Source organism: Parasteatoda tepidariorum, chromosome 4 (assembly GCF_982258835.1).
Source record: "Parasteatoda tepidariorum strain Cologne lab strain chromosome 4, Ptep-v5.0, whole genome shotgun sequence".
NCBI lineage: Eukaryota > Metazoa > Arthropoda > Arachnida > Araneae > Theridiidae > Parasteatoda > Parasteatoda tepidariorum.
The window spans coordinates 53,172,656-53,188,615 of NC_141758.1; the positions used below are offsets into that span (position 1 = coordinate 53,172,656).

At 32.2% G+C, this 15,960-nt stretch overlaps 1 protein-coding gene across 8 annotated transcripts in view; it reads right to left on the minus strand.

Annotated features, from left to right (window-relative positions):
- Nucleotides 1-15,960, minus strand: part of LOC107451797 (uncharacterized) — a 320,945-nt gene that overhangs the window by 265,822 nt on the left and 39,163 nt on the right. The window contains exon 1 of one of the 8 annotated variants that reach the window (XM_071182276.2): nucleotides 12,252-12,387. The exons of 6 other annotated variants lie outside the window; for them this stretch is intronic. The gene's annotated coding sequence lies outside the window, so the exon portion shown is untranslated. Of the gene's footprint in view, nucleotides 1-12,251; nucleotides 12,453-15,960 lie in introns of those variants that run through there. One more of the 8 variants, XM_016068016.5, reaches the window with a different exon arrangement.

Consider the following 15,960-nt stretch of genomic DNA (forward strand, 5'->3'; position numbering starts at 1 on the left):
ATAGAAGGCTAACTAAATTTAAAAAAAAACGCATGAATCTAGTTTGATGGCAAAAAGCATAAAAAAATTAAACAATTTTGGCAGCTAATACAATATTATCAAAATTTGTACTGCCACTGTGCTAGCTCTGCAACTAGAATAATAGTTGTGAATGTACTAGCATTTTAAATTGTCTGTAAAAAGAGGTCACCTTTATAATGATCTTAGATCATCTTTATAAAGCTTTCGCTTAGTTTCGGTGTAAAGTTTCCCTGAATCAGATATCAATTATACTAAATATTAAGTCTATCGCCAATAAGGTTTACCAAAATATTAAACGATTCCTGATAATAAATCACATCAAGAAGTGGAGTATAACTGAAGATACAGAAATCTCCAGATATAGATTTCCCATGTGACGGGATAATTATCACATAGTTCAAAGTTATGGAAATAATAAACCAGGCGACAAAAGAGATGAAAACATCCAAATCATTCAATCGTACAGTGGGTTGATGAAAAATCGACAAACAAAACATTCTAGGGTTTACTGGAGCCACAAATAGGTGGCGATTTACGGAAATCGTGATTTAATTAAATCATAGAAAGTAAAATAGAGAAGACATGGATCAAAATTGGAGAACACACAATTATTTTCAAACGAAAAAAATCTTGTGCCGTTTGATATATAAGACAGAATTAATTCTCATCACACATTAATAACATAGTAAATCGAATGACTCAAAATATACACGTATATTATACACGTCTGAATGTGAGTACAAAAAATAACGAGGTACAATTGTTATGCTTTGTCGAAAAGCACCAGTTGACTCGTAACAGATCTTCTTAGAAAGAATATATTGCTAGCAAGAAACCTCTAGGATAACAAATTTTATACAATATAAAAATCATGTCATTGTTATAATTGAATATCATAAAATGATATTACCACGATAACATGGTATCGTAAAATTGACAAACACGAGCGAATGAAACAAGACTATTCATCTTGAAACACGATAATTTAAATCGAAATCATTCTAATACCATTATACTTTCAGCTAAGCTGATTAAAGTTAAATCAAATCGATTATTTCAATGCTCCAAAAATGAAATGTAGGCCATAAGCAGTGTATGATAAGGTTCTATCTTCCGATTACTTTGATTCAAAAATGAAATATACGTCAACAGCTTAAAGTTCTATCTTCTGCTTTTATTAGCCGAACAGCCACTTGTGTCGATAATTGTTTTAAAAGCAAAAGGCTTTCTTTCTTTCTTTTTTTTTTTCGGCGCGTTTCTTTGGCGATAATTCTTTAAGCAATGGCGGCAGCAGCAATTCTGTTCGTCCAGAAAGTTTTTTAAAAGCATCCCTTTAAGAATTTCTTAAATTTGAGGAAAAATTATCAGTTGCAAAAAAAAAAAAAAAAAAAAAAGTATTAGAACTACGTATCAATTTTTGACTGAATAACTTACTTCAAATTCAAAGCCAGTTCTTTTCATACTCTCATACGCTATAATAATTGTTTAGTTTCATACTCTATAATAAACGTTTTATGAATTTAACAAGTTTGTAATAAGAATAGAAGCATGGCGTCAACAGAGCTTATTCCAGACCTTTTATTAAATATCCGTGAAAGGAAATAGTGAAAAATATACTCATTATTTCGTGAATTTGGAAAAATAGGGTTCTATTTTTGGGACGGAATAGACTCAACGAAGCGTATTCCAGACTTTTGATTAAATATCCGTGAAAGGAAAAAGTGGAAAATATACTCATTATTTCGAGAATTTGGAAAAATAGGGTTCTATTTTTGGGACGGAATAGGCTCAACGAAGCGTATTCCAGACTTTTTATTAAATATCCGTGAAAGGAAATAGTGAAAAATATACTCATTATTTCGAGAATTTGGAAAAATAGGGTTCTATTTTTGGGACGGAACAGAGCTTATTCTAGACTTTTTATTAAATATCCGTGAAAGGAAATAGTGAAAAATCAACTCATTATTTCGTGAATTTGGAAAAATCGGGTTCTAATTTTGGGACGGAATAAGCTCAACGGAGCGTATTCCAGACTTTTTATGAAAGGACTGTTAAAGGAATTTTTTAAAAATCTACTCATATTTTTTTTAATTTGTGGAATTATGGACCTATTTTTGTGATTTTTTATTTTACCTGAATCTAAAAATACCATAAAATCGGTTTCCTTTGGTGAAAAAAATCCCCCCCCTTTGTGAAAAAAAGAATTAATTGTTTGAATGTGAAAGAGTCCATTAACATAAATTTTCTCTGAAATGACCCCTGCTCGAGGTTCTTGAAAAACTTTTAAAATCCCATTTCTATACGTACTAGCAATATTTCACACTTTTTATTCTATTCAAGAAACAAAATCAGACAATAAAGACCGCAGGAAGAATTTCAAATACACAACAGTTTCATTAAAACAATGTCTTTACGCAGCAGCTACGCTCCCGCACAAGTCACACAGATTACAGCACGGGAATGTTGCAGGGGCTCCATCACGCCATTCTTCATCTTCTCTCGATCCAGGGGCGTAATTGTTCGGAATCCTGACTCTCTCCCTACCCCCTCTCAATCTTCACTTCCATTTCAGAATCTAATGCCCTGGCTCGACGTAGATAACACGCTTTTCCGAAAATGAGACCCTCGGGCGAGCTGGATGTGCCGGGGCTTTCATTTAAACAGCCGTACGCCCTCGCTAAGTATGCTAACGAGCTGATATGATAAGAGAAGAGGAACTATTTTCTGGCGCTTTCCTTTTATTTCTTGATTCGGGATGCGTGATTGGGAGTGAGTTCGCAGGCGTGTAAACTGGAAGGAATGGAAAGGCATATCCGCCTTACTTCCTTATTTACCGACGCTTAAAAACAAGAATAGGAAGGCTAGATAATTTCAGAGGCATTCTTTTTGATACTTTTTAAACTTATCGATTTCAATCACCCTCTAGGAATTTTATACTCCACCCCTCCTTCTATTGGGTTTGAAACAGCTGATTAAGCGTATTCCGACTTACGGGATAAAAAAAAAAGTGGGAGAATTAATTTTTGATTCGGGGTTAGAAAATCGATAAAATCCTGTTTAATGGAAATTTAGATTTATTCTGTATTAAAACAAATACGTGTTTTAAGTACCTTATAATGAATACATAATATTTATTTAGTATTCGAAGCAAATCCCAAATAAGATATTTTTATTTACAAAACTTGGAAGATATTTTTGCTATGAAAATTGTGATAAAGTGTATTCAGACTTACGGGATAAAATAAGGGAGCAATTAATTTTTGATTAGAGGTTTAAAAATCGATGAAACCCTGTTAAATAGAAATTTAGATTTATTCTATATTTAACAAGTACATGTGGGCCGGGATAGCCTGGTCGGTATGACGATGGGCCCATGTCCGAGAGTTCGAACCACGCAGGTCGAAGACTTCCCATGAGGTAAAGTGACTGATGCACGTTAAATCTGTCGAGTCGCCAAGTCCTCCATAACAAATCTATACCTCTCGGGGTACTGGATTGGAGCAGAAGTTCTAAGAGTGTGGGATTATGAAGATACCAAAAAAATGACAAAAAGTCATTGGATTTTTTAAAAATTTTTTTTATGAAGACCAAAGTTTTAAGAGTGCGGGATCATGAAGATACCAAAAAGTTATTGGACAGAATGGGAGATATTTAACCGATTAAGGATCTTTTTTGTACAGAAAAAAATTTAGTTTCATTTCAAACTTAAAAAAACGAAATTACTTACTTACCAACCCAATATTTAAGGCATGCCTTAATATAAAAAATGTAGAATTAGACTCCGAAATTTTGAGGCATAATTCAAAGCACTAAATACCTTCATCAAGTCTAAGCTTGCCACTAAACATCAGCAGTGCCCGGCTTAAGAAAATTTTGGGTCGGTAAGAGGAGCCTTCACACATCTATAAATCGTAAAAACGAGCCCTTCACAAATTATTTAGTTACAAAAAGACTTTCGTTTCACAATATTTTATATCGATCCTTCACTAAATTTTTTTTTTAAAAGCAGAGCTAAATGCGCCAGTCTTACAAAATTTTAAAACTCCTTGTAAGACATAGTTTTGAGTCTTTTCTTTTTCTTTTCCTTCCACAAATACGAGTCCTGGTCGAAGGAACGATTCTACACTGATTTTACATTCAGATATTTCCACTAATTGCTCAAATACAACCTTTTACAAAAAGTCTGAACCGACCACAAATTTTTATGATTTTTCACAAAATCATCAAATCACAGCCCTATTTTCACTTTCCCAATTTCACAAAAAGTCTTGAAAGACTCTAATCAGCATAAAATATGGCCAAAGTTCCCTTAAAAAAAATAAAAGGAAACGTACTATTTTAGGAAATATTTAACAATAGAGCAAAGAAGTGATAAAAAGTCCACACTGAGGTCACAGAAAAGAGTGCAAAAAAAGGCTAAAAATAGGGCAATAACATTTTAAAGAATAGAGAGTATCCACCTTCGAATCCTCCTCACGGGAGTGGTCGTTGCTGTTCGGGCAAAAAAAGAAAAAAAAAGAGGGTGTTTTCGGGCAGAAAAAAAAAGAGAAAAAGGGTACTTCAAAGAGACGTCACGCGTTAAGTGCACTGATGAAATCTTTTTTTTTTTCCTAAAGAAAAATGAAGGTAAAAGAAAAAGTCGCTTTAAAACTCAGCTGATCGCCGATTACCACTGATAACTTCAAGTATTTTTTTCCCCTCGCAAAAAAGATTAGAAAGAAGAAAACCAGCGCATAGCGCGGATGTGTCTTAGTCAACTTCCGCTTTAAGAATATGAAAGGAAAAATATTCTCTAGGTTTCGCGGATAAGAGTACATAAAAGCGCTGATATCTCAAAATTTAAATTAAGACGGCAAAAAGAAGGAAAAGATATGCGAAACTTGCCATCAAATTTTTATCTGTGTCAATTAGTAAAATAAGAACAATCAGAAAGGTCAAGAAGAAAAATATTTATACTTGTCTCCAGTTGCTTATGTTTTTCTTCATAAAGAAATACAGATGATAATAGTTCTTAAAAGCAAATATAAATGCAGGTCATCAAAACTAAGCAAACTACTTGTCTCCAGTTGCTTATGTTTTTCTTCATAAAGAAATACTAGATGATGATAGTTTTAAAAAACAAATATAAATGTAGGTCATCAAAACTAAGCAAACTACTTGTCTCCAGTTGCTTATGTTTTTCTTCATAAAGAAATACTAGATGATGATAGTTCTACAAAACAAATATAAATGCAGGTCATCAAAACTAAGCAAACTACTTGTCTCCAGTTGCTTATGCTTTTCTTCATAAAGAAATACTAGATGATGATAGTTCTACAAAACAAATATAAATGTAGGTCATCAAAACTAAGTAAAAAATTCAGGCCATGGTAGGAAATAAAAAACCCAATGTGTGTAGCTACTTCAGTGTGTATCGCAGCACCATTGGGTGCAGCGATATGCTCATTAGCTTCAAGTTTAATATTCGTTCTTTAATCTTCTGTAATCCTTTATTAATCTGTTATCACTGAAAGGGGGGGGGGAAATGACAATTGTTCATTAAATTGCATCACTCCCTAACTGAAGTAGTCTGTCTGTTTACAAAAGATCACTACAATAAATGGTGAACAAAAATGGCTGCAGTTAACAGCTTTAAAACCAGTTTTCCTTGAATTAATTTGAGTTTTTGGATATCTGTAAAAAAATTAGCATTCTGACAGAAATGAAAAAGCCTGGCTCTATTGCAGTTGCTGTTCCAAAGAGCAAATGTCGTTCGAAGCTGATTGATACCCACCATAGAATCCAATGGATTCATAACTTCAAGAGTGGATGGTAATTTCTATTTTTACTTTTTAAAAATTAATACTTACAGCAGCATACAATACTGAAAAACTCTAGTGGGTCTAAATCATAAGTTTCGATTATAATTTTTATATTTTAACACATATTTTCATTGTTTCAGTATCGTACTCTTACACGTATAAAACATACATTTAATTTATGTAACATTCTATGTGTGTTACACCACAGACAAATATTACATGAAGTTCCCTGAGGCAATTTTAAAGTGCCGCAACTGAAGAAAGCTTAGGAACCACTGCTCTATGTCATACTACCAAAAGCTATCACATCAAGCAGATTTAAATCGGCATAAATCAAACAGCGAATTAACACTTCATAAGTTATATTCAGACAACTGTGAAGATTTGTTCCTAATATAAACATATTTCCTTATAAATGCCTTTTAATCACTTTATGTAACTCTAGACGTTCTAGATTTGTTTTAAACATTGAGTTGCTCACATTACTTTTCCACAACTTATATGTCGACTACCTTCCTGGTAGTCCTCTGGAATATCACCGAATACTTGGCCCTTTTTCTCACCTATCAATTCAGAAGGGACACAAACTTTTGAAATCACCATATATACTTTTAAAATAGAGTTGAGCAGTGGACGATTTCTATGCAATAATTACATTTGTTCGTTAAAATATTTCTAAGAAACCTCTCAAAAATACCTATCTTACCTATCTGCATAAATCAAACAGCGTTCTATCTTACCTAGCTGCATAATTAAAATACCTATCTTAAAGATATTTAATGAGCTTTTGCAGAGAGAATTTAACTTCATTAAATTGCCTAAAATGCATACTATAAAGACTCAATCCTCTGACACAGAGGTTAAACTAGAAAAATGAAGCCTTTTTACTATAAAAGTAGAAGCTTACAGAATACGAACTTAAATAAATCAGCTCCAATCACAGTAAAATTTGTCAGGGGGATTCAGAGCAAGGGCCCAAACCATGACTAGGCCTCCCTGATTGCTTCAGAGGCGACAATGACTGCTATTTGGTAGAGAGGCTCCGAACAGAAGATTTACATTGAAAGGGGAGGGAGGTTAAATTTGCAAAAAGGGGAAAGACAGAATTTACGAGAGCCTCTTGAAGCAAAAGCAATGTAAGGGAGGAAAACAGCATCTGCTAGCCGAACAAATGAGAAAGAAAAATGCATAAAAAGACGCAGCGGTGTTCAAAAGCCCGTGAGAAGACATTGTCATGGCTGATGAGGTGGATCTAGATCTGGTGAATATGGATGGTCGTAAAAAATTTCACTGAAAGAAGAATAGGGAGGTTGAATTCCGAACAGATTAGTGAACTTTCAAAGAAGCGACGCGTCAAAGAGAAATGATGACGCCTGGTGTTTTTATGTATACACACTACCGTTAAATAGTACTTCCTCCATCTGACACATAGGAATAGACTTGATAACTTTAAATTTTAAAATGGGATAATAATAAATAAAAAAAAATAAAGGATTAGTGTCATATGATTTCACGCGAAATTTTTTTTTTAACATTAAGCTAACAATGCATAACTAATTCTTTTTTAGAATGGATTTAGGCTGTTAGAAAGCAATCTTTGAGTCAATTTAAATTTTATTATTACTTTGCACGGGTGATTCCGGACTTTTTCGTAAAAGGTCCGTTTTTGTGAAAAATCTACACATAATTTTGTGAATAAATGAAAATAAGATAAGGGTTTTGTGATGAAAAAAAAAAACGTAAAACCATGTATTATATCCTTTCAAAGAGTTTAGCTTTAAAAATAGGAATTAACAAAGCATTAGCTCCATTAAACGTCCGTTTTTACGATAAAAATAGTTTATAAAGGGTCCGTTTTAACTATAAAAAGAGTGTATGAAGGGTCCGTAAACGGACTCTTTACACACTCTTTGACCTAAATGTTCTCCTTCGAAGCAAAAATAAACAAATTGCAAGTCCCCTCCCCATATCTCCTTATGTAATAATTGAAGAGGTAAGTTGGATTGTCTAAATCAATTAATCAACGGCATCAAAAATAAATGCTGCATTTCATAGAAAATCATTGTTTAAGAATTTGACTTATTTGAAATTGAACACAGAGCTTGAAGAATAAAAAATCAGAATCTGTTATAAGCTTCAACAACATTATAGAACAGTTTAGCTGGAGTATGTAAATTAAATAATTCGCGGCATAGATCGATTTGGTGATTCTAAAATGCAGGATGTTTATCATCCACATGAAAGAGGTTTTGGCCTCAGTTGATTTAATGTTATACACAACGGTTTTTTAGTCAAACTTTGGAGGATCTTACACACGATTAACAGTTTTAAACTAGCAGCAATCTAACCAACAGGAACCAGGACTAATTATAAAATTCTCGCTTAACCGCTGTTACGAATTTCTGCCTGATCAAAAGAGGACGTTGTTATCGCTGTAATCACTTTTGTAACACGCAATGGATTGAACTGGATGCCTTATTGGAAATCCCTATTTCATACTATCATATTGTTTTAGCGTTTATTATTATTAAATTTGTTTGCTATCTAAAATGGCCACTTCATTCAGCGCCCATTCGCCACTGAATCATTTTGCAATAACTGCTAAAACTTCACGAGCTAAGTATGCCCGTTCACGTAATTTAAATTATAGGGACCGCGTCCGGGGATTCTAGTTGCCCTCAAACTTTACATGGGTTTTCGAAGCCTTGTTGCCAATGAAAATTTAAAAAAAAAGCCACATTTAAAGTGCATTACACTTGAAGCAAAGCGATGATCTGAAACTATATATGTCATCTTGCCGTGAAGAATTATTTGGTCCTTAGAACGAACAAATAAACTTAAATATTTTTAAAATTATTAAACTTTTTTTTAAAAAAAATTGCCAATATGGTGACATTTTCCCCCTTCAATGAAAATTATCAAAATCACTACCGCATTCTCAGTGTCTCCTAATTTTTATGATCCCTGATAATGCAGTATTGCAATTATTTTTTATATATTAAAAAATTAGACCACAAACGCTTTTCATTTTAATAAAACTGAGGCTTTTTTTTCAATAATTACGTTTTGCGCCATTTCCAAAATAAGCATAAACAGCGCTGGCTAAACTTGACCCTAACAGTCAGGAGTAACTTTTGCAAACTTGCAACAGTTATAAAAAATAGCATATTATTCGCAAAAGAACATCGTTTCATATGACAACGGAGTTTTTGAAAAACAGCCTTAACCGAAGGCTCTTTCTTTTTTGAAAGAAAGAACACTTTTCAAAAGGAAGATGCAACGCTGAGTCAGTTAACTATAAAAGTAGCAAAAACGACAAATGTTAGTTACACATATACAATAGTGCAACTCAAACGTGATTTTAGATCAATAAATATTATTCTTTATTTGCAGTATTGGAATTAAATGACACAAAATCAATCCAACAGAATAAAAAGATATCCAACAATCTTGTTTCAATGATTCACGTTAAATTCAACCAAGTACCTCGTACGTGATTTTTATCGTTTTCCTTTTATATAAATGTTATCGAATTCTGTTACATAACAGTATGCTTATAAGAATAAAAAAACTCGACCAAGACATAACTCAATAGTTATTTTTACAATGTATATCCAAGGATAATGATTGTAGAATGTTTGAAAGCATAAAAGAATCCATGGAATGATTTCATTTAAGGGATCATTTAGCCGTTTGGGGACCATCGCAGCTGCACCTAATCAGTTGGGTCCCTTCTGATACAACTAATCGTTAAATCCCGTGATACTTAACATTCAATGGCTAAATCCAAAGGCAACCAGATTCGAACTAAAAAAAAAAACCGCTACCAACCCTTTTAAATTGTATGAACCTGAATGTATTACCTGAACAAAGACATGAGCAGTCTTGACAATAAAGGTTTTCGCTATGGGATTAAAGAAAAAACCAACAGAGGAAAATGAATCATCCCATTATAAGCAAAATTTCAAAGAATTAAATACATCTTTTGACGAAGTTCTTAAAAAGATTACTTATAGATGTTTGCGACATAAAAAATAATATTTTTTTAAAAAGAAAAATACAGGTAAAAACATTGAGTTGGTACACAACTATTAGAAACAATGATAATACCCTCAATAAATAAACGCCGGCTGATTCATCAGAATTAGTTATTCATAGCAGAGTAACTATCAGTAGAATAACTATCATTATATCACCTAGCGACAAGGAAACAACTAAGATGATGACATGACTAAGTAATATTCACTCACATTTAAAAAGGGAATGGAAATAATTCTTGAACAGAGTATTTTGTATTTCTCAACGGAATATTTTTAAGCACATAAAATAGCGTTAACACATTGAATGCCATGGAGGTGACCGGCACTGAGTTTGTTCGTAGGGCCCCGGGGGTCACCGGTGACCGGCGAAGCCAAGATTATTTCGTAGATTTATTAGATTTATATCCACCAGTATTTCTAAACAATTCGCAGGCTTATAAAAACCACCAAATATTTTCAGATATGCCATGCTAAACCTTTTAAAAAAAACTAGCAAAATCTGCCTAATATTTGCAAATTTAGTTTGTAGCTATTTACCGTGGCCAGACGGACAAGCCATGTAAAATTAGCGTGGCATTCAACGTGTTAAATGATTTTTTAACAGCTCATAACACACAATGTACGGTGCAGAATATATATATAATAATAGAATGGCGTACAGGCAAAGCAGAGTAGGCGGTTCCGATTTCTAAAAAATAATAACACCATAAGTCACCAACCCAAACAAAAAAATTTGGCTTTTAGAACATAGTGTGTAACTATTAAATACTTTTTCTAATCAAATAAATTAATTACAACTTTTATTATTACTTACAAATGTAGCTCAACCGCAATTCTGAAACTTAAGTAATTGCATATTCTGATTTTAATGTCTAATTTTCTTCGAGGAGCAGCTTTTAGAACTATTACATATCGCCTAGTACATTACATTCAAATAAGGCTCTCTCTCTCTTTGTTTTATGTGCACCCATATTTCCCGCAGAATCATCCCTCAATATTAAAATAATTTGCAATTTAATTTAAAAGTAAGATTTTTTTGTACGAAAATTGCTTTGTATTACAAATTATTACACCGGCATTTACATATTCTGTTCACAAAGTACACTCTTTATCGTTCTCGTAAAAAAAAATTTCTCCAACAGATAAACAATGAGTGAGGTGTAAAATAGCTCCGTCGTAATTTAATAAGCAAGAAGGCTATGTGTACCTTTTCCTTATAAAAAAAATTGCTGATAGATATTGAAAAAAAATTGTTTCTTAAGATTTATCTGAAGTGCATGGCGGTACTTAAAATGCTACATATTCACTTAAAAGGATGCTATATCACGGGAGAAACTTTACATAGCAAATTCTGATTCTCCATTGGAATTTTAAAATTTTGGTAAATCTAAAGTGACCATACTTATAAACCATAATTTGAGGACAAAGCAGCTGTTTTCGAAAAATTTTATGATCTGACATCTATATTTTTCATGAAAAATATTAGTTTATATGTTCAACAAATATTTCTTTTTTTTATTTTATTGATAACTAAGATCAGGTGCAGTACCATCTTTATTTGATTTGATTTCGTGACGGGGAAATTTTGAAATATTAATATTCTGCATTTGAACACACGTAATGAGTACAATAATTATTAAAATTTATTTATTTTTGATGAAATCATTTTAAGACGTGTATGGCGTTTTCATCTTTTATAATGTTGCTTTTTTCTTTCAGTTAGTATTCTCTGTAAGGCAAAACTATACAGTTTATTATTTGACGACAATCTATGAAATTCGAGGACTGTTCTCAAGATTAAAGAACCTTACTATGCCATGAAGTTCCAAAATGCTAAATTACAAACAAGTTAGATGAAGATTACTTTTCCATCGCGTACATTAGTTATCCTGCCATAAATTGTATGCATTTTGATAATAAATAAATAAATAAAAAATCAGCATTTGAAACTTCAGGGTTTAAGCAGTTTACCAAAACTTTTTTTCTATACTTTAAATTTTAAAATGTAAGTGAAAGAGAATTTACCAAGAAGGATTTTTCCCGCGGTATAGCGTCCTCTAAACAGGAAATAATACCTTAAAAAGCAACTATTAAAATTAAGATTTGTTTTATTCATTTTTGGTGGCATAAAAAATATTCCTGTAGAAGTTAAGGTAAATAAACCAGCCATAAAATTTATAATATTAATTTTCACCGGCATTTAGGATTTCATTTTATCGTGAAATAATTAGGAAATAAAGTATTCAAGAAATAAGAATTAATTTATTTCCACATTATTAAAAACAATTTCAAAAATTAGGCGCCATTTTATATCACGTTCAACGTATCAAATCGAATTTTCACGAAAAATGAAATACTAAGTAAACGGTAGAATCCAAAGACTACTGACCTTTCTAAGTCATGCATACACACATACGATGCCGAGCCCACTTTTTCCGATTTAAAGCAAGTAAATATAGAAGTGTTTTTGTCAAAACAGTACGATAAGGTAATATGAAGGACGATAAGACTGAAAAAGATATCGCAAAGAAAAATACGTGTCGGTAAAATATGAAAGCAGACGAACTTTCAGACGACTCAAAACATCTATGCTTCCCAGAAATTCACTTTTCTCTACACAAACAGTGCTTTATGTAATGACGTCATTAAAAAAACTGTGTTTGGAGAAGAGAATTATCATATTCTATTTATTTATCTAACAATTGTTTACACTTTAGTAGTGCAAATGCAATAATTTTGACACCTTTTTAGTAAACATTATTTCTAAGCGAAAAATGAAAGCAAAGAATATCAAAAGATAAAAATTATTATTATTTATGCAGACGATATTTTTGCATTTTTGAATAAAATCTTACTAATAAATGAAGTTTAACTAAAATATATTTTTCACTTTTTTATTTAGAGTAATTTTTTTTCTTCATAATTCCTACTTTTTTTTATATGTAACCTACTAGTAAAAAAAAAAATTTTTTTTTTCTAATTTAGATTGCAAATTGCATCAAAAGATCGGTTTCATGTCAATTACAGATTAAATTAGTTTAAGAGCAAAATTTGAGCGCTGTTTAAAATATTAAGGAAAGATTTTAAAAGATTATTCAGAAAATTTTTTAAAGATAAATTTAATATTTTCACATAAGATATAACGGTCTTATTTTTAATTAAAATTTATAGAATAATAATATACATAACTCCTAAAATATATGTTACGGACGTTATATATTGTGTTACAGAAGTAACATTAAATTTTTAATTTAAAAAAAATTTTAATTTCGAAAAATTGAAAAAATGGTCTCAAGATTTATTTTTACAAAAAATATTAGAACAGATAATTTTTCTTAACTGAGGTATTCGTAAATGGTGAAATTGTCCCATAGTTTTAATTTTATAACAAAGTCAATACCAAATCCGACGTATACTATTTTATTAAGGTGTGCCCAAACTGTCATCCTCCAATTCTTTTTCCCAATTTATGTGTAGGAGGGAACAAAATAAAATACAGAACAATTGCCACGACTTCAATTGAACAAGCTCAAATGGAGTCGATAAAATTGATATTTGGAACACAGACCAAGATAAACTATCGACATTAAAATCAAATTATTATGCAAATAGGAAACTTCAACCAATAAACCTTGAAAACGAGATTGAAGGTCACATAAGAGTAAATGCGCGAACACGGTTGGCGTTACAAACGTAAAAAAAATTCCTTTACGTGCGTGACATTGGCGCACCTGCTTTTGTAGTTATTTTTTTTTTAATTTAGAAAAAAAAAAAAAAAAAAAAACGATTAGTAATTTCGAAACGTGCATATAAAACGAAAAATAGCAAAATATCGTCCTCATTCATACACACCGTTTTACGTCCGCCCATCCAATTTTTTCTGAAATAAGTTGCGAGCATAAAGCCACGATTTTCCTATGGCTATGATTCATCTGAAATAATAGGTCTACAGCATTTACAGCGTATTCTAGTAGGGGGAATGTAATTTTTTCCTCTGGTAGGCGTATAAATAACGGTTCACGGCAGAAAAAAAAAATTGTGTTCATTGGTAACTATCATTATTTATAGCTTTCAAGTAACAAAAACAACAAAACGCACTACAGCATTTCATTGTTCTCAAATAAAAATATCAAACTCAATTAAAATTCTTTATAAAAATCGTTTTCATTTCGCTTAAAAATAAGTTGCATTTAATATATTTAATTCTAAGCCAATTGCAATAAGGATAAGATTCTTGGAGATAACGTGACGTCACGAGAAGCACAACTGGAAAATGTGCTATTGAGTGTCATGATTGTAATTGTTAGGTGGTACGTCTCAGCCCACTCAAAAAATAGTCTTCAATTCAATTAAAAATTAATTTTCAATTCAGCAAAAAAAATTTAAAAAAAATTTAGCATACTGCATATGAATATCCTACAAAAAGTGCGTGTACATGCAGCTATGTCACTGCTGAAAGTTCTCACGTTGGTTATGGTGAAGCAGTATAGACAGATGGGTACCAGCTCAAGTGCTGTCCACGTCGTCTGACCGGGGTCAAAATCACACGGCGTTTTCTTACATTGCATTAACAGATAGTGCCATGATAAATGGGGCTGGGTGCTGGCCAGGTTTGGGTGAGGCTAACTAAAACATGGTTACATTTTATTAACTAAATTTGATTATTTAAATTACATTTACATAATTACATTTCATTAATTAAAAAAACATACTTCCAAAAAAGAGTCAAACAAGGTGTTTTTGTCCTGGAATATTGAAGGAATAAAAAAACCATTTTGCCCCTTTGATTTTCTTAAATGATCTATAACTCGCACTTTAAAATTCACAGCCAAAATAAATATAGAGATAAAACACTTCCACTTATCCATCCTACACGCTCACGTATGCACAGTTCTGGGGTAACAGAGCAAGCACAGTTTAAGGAATTTGTGCCGCAGGAATGTGCAGTTAGTTCAGATCTATACGTAAGTGAAAGTGCTAAATGTCTCTAATTATTCGGAAACTCATTGCAATCTATCTCAGTTGCAAATATGAACATATAGGGGGAAATTCAAACTTTTAACAAACTATTGCCTTCAGAAGAAAAAAATTAGGTTAAAAAGCAGTTCATTCTCTAAATTTTCTTGAACAAAGGCGAAAGTTCTGAATTTTGAATTGATTCCTTTTCCCAGACTATTTAAGTTCCATTTTTTTTTTTAATTCCCTGATTTTTTTCAGGCTGTTGAAATTTCCTGATTTCCTCCTGTTCTGAAGACACCCAGAGTAAAAAAATATGGTATTGTTGGTAGAAGCAAGACAGTCAACCGTCTGCGACAATCTAGAAAGCATAAATAGGACGGTCCAAGAAACAGAGCTTTGGACATTGTCGACGTCACAATGTCAGAAGCGATAAAATACGCCAGCAACTAAACCAAATCTGTGGAAAGAAAAAGTATTCATAACTCGTCCGGTTGTCCACAACTTTAGAATGTTGAACGGCGTAAACGAGCCTTTTCAACTCGCATGAAAAAGTGCAATGGGGAATAAGCAAATCGTAGGGCGTGCCTCAGCCCCAACCCCGGGGTTGGCGTACGTTGTGTATTCAAGATGCCCAGCACGTCGTCCAAGTCGTCACGGTCCAGCAAGCACTTCTGGAATTTCGCCTACGCAAACGATTTTTTTTTATAACAACTTTTTGTACAGCATAATTTGATCTATAAGTGGCCATAGAGTATCAAGAAATGGGTATTTTATTTCTTGGTGATTTTCTTTTACGTATTTTTTTTGAATATCATTAAATGAAGTTGAAGTTCCTAACACTGAGCGTTTAAAGGGCGTTGTCCAAAGCATTCATCTTTTCAGATTGAAGATGGTCATTTTGCAAAATGTCGTGAATAAATGACAGCAATTTTAAATAAATGATTACGCCTGTGAATAAATTAGACAAGTGATTTAATTTTTATTCGTAGAGACGTATTAATTTAAATTCGGCAACACGTGATCACCAGCACACTACAATAGCAAGGAAAGATCTGTCAATCTACCAATTAAATTTCATAGCTTTGAATTACAGTATTTTTTTTTCATTTCATTTGAATGTTTCTTGTAAAGAACAAAAT